This window comes from Austrofundulus limnaeus, unplaced genomic scaffold (genome assembly GCF_001266775.1).
Source record: "Austrofundulus limnaeus strain Quisiro unplaced genomic scaffold, Austrofundulus_limnaeus-1.0 Scaffold586, whole genome shotgun sequence".
Classification (NCBI taxonomy): Eukaryota; Metazoa; Chordata; class Actinopteri; order Cyprinodontiformes; family Rivulidae; genus Austrofundulus; species Austrofundulus limnaeus.
This window is the reverse complement of record NW_013952988.1, coordinates 84,390-85,828: the sequence shown is the minus strand read 5'-3', so window position 1 is coordinate 85,828 and position 1,439 is coordinate 84,390. Positions and strand designations below refer to the sequence as shown.

General features: G+C 39.8%; 1 protein-coding gene and 1 long non-coding RNA gene across 2 annotated transcripts in view; one reads left to right on the top strand and one right to left on the bottom strand.

The window, feature by feature from the left end:
• The window catches only part of trappc11 (trafficking protein particle complex subunit 11), a gene marked incomplete in the record, with an annotated part of 47,020 nt that overhangs the window by 42,907 nt on the left and 2,674 nt on the right, over positions 1-1,439 (top strand).
• Positions 209-1,439, bottom strand: part of LOC106530996 (uncharacterized) — an 8,141-nt gene continuing 6,910 nt past the window's right edge. The window contains exon 2 of the long non-coding RNA XR_001311851.1: positions 209-733. This is a non-coding gene — a long non-coding RNA (uncharacterized LOC106530996). The remainder of the gene's footprint in view (positions 734-1,439) is intronic.

Sequence of the window (1,439 nt, the reverse complement as noted above, 5' to 3'; positions counted from 1 at the left end):
GTGGCAGTGGAAGGTGTCAAAGCAGTTTGGAGAGAAAAACAAAGTAAAGAACAAAAAAAGGGAAAACGATTAATCGATTATTAAATTAGTCATCTATTATTTTACTAATCGATTAGTTGTCGATTAATCGATTAATCGTGGCAGCCCTATTCCCAAGTGTAGGCTCGGGACCAACTCTGGGTCCTGAAAAAACAACTCTGGGTCCTGAAAAGCTTTTCAGAGTTTATTACATTTAAAAAATGACGAGTAGCAACTATTTTTATCCCTAATTGTTACAAAAAGTGAGTTTAGTGTGTTTAAAACTGGATGAAAGTAGCATAAGGAATATTGTTATTTGACCTGATATCAACTAAAACAAGTTGGGGCCACAGGTCTGCTGGTGTTTTGTGGGTCTGAAGCTGAAAAAAAAAACTTATTTTTGGTTTTTCTGTTTCACAATGAAACAAGAAAAAAATGACTAATCGGGTGGGGGTTTTTTCTTTAAAACTAAATTACAAAAATGACAACTGCAAAAATAAAAAGGCTAAGTTTTCAATTTTAAAGCAATGTGAGTGTCGTGGTATGAAAGCAGAAACATGTTGGAATAATGCCAGAAAAGTCTGACACGATCAGCAGACAAAAAACAGGTCAGCTTTGTCAGCCTCCATCTTCCGGTGGATGTCCGAGACAAAACAGTCGACCGCTGCGGGCCGTCCTCCGGTCCTTGAAGCCGCCATTTCGACAACGCCAATTTCTGTCGTGGTATGAAAGCAGAAACATGTTGGAATAATGCCAGAAAAGTCTGCGTGTATGGTCGTAATTAATTATTTAATTCTGAGCAACAAACAAACAGGACTCAATCAGGAAGACTCTGTTGGCTCGTCGCTGACACGTCAGCGGACACAGCCAATAATATACACCATGATAACATCATATGACGTGCTTATAACCAATCACAGATCGCCTAATATACTCTCCAGCCTATCACAGGGCTCCCAGCTCAAAGAGTGTCTTATCAAACAAGAGAGGTCAGTCCGTTGCGCAGTCCTGTTGTCTGGGCAAACAGATTAACATTGGACATGTGACACAGATAGATAATTAGTCCATAACAGTGAGTTTTAAATTTTGTCAGTGCACTGGTGTCCTGAATTCCTGGAGTGTTAGGTTTTCACTCATTGAAAGCTGTGGGATGATCCTAATGTGAACAAAATGACTTTAATGTTTCTTTAATATTTAATATTCCAGGTTCTGCTGAGTCAGATTGGAGTGCAGCTGTTGTTCATGTGTTCAGGACTGGTTTCAGTCTTTAGATCAGGGGTGGGCAATCCTGGTCCTCGAGGGCCGCAGTCCTACATGTTTTACATGTTTCCCTGCTCCAACACACCTGATTACCTCTTCAAGTTCTGCTGTACGGACGACCAAAACTGACATAATTAGAATTAAAAGCAGAAACATATAAA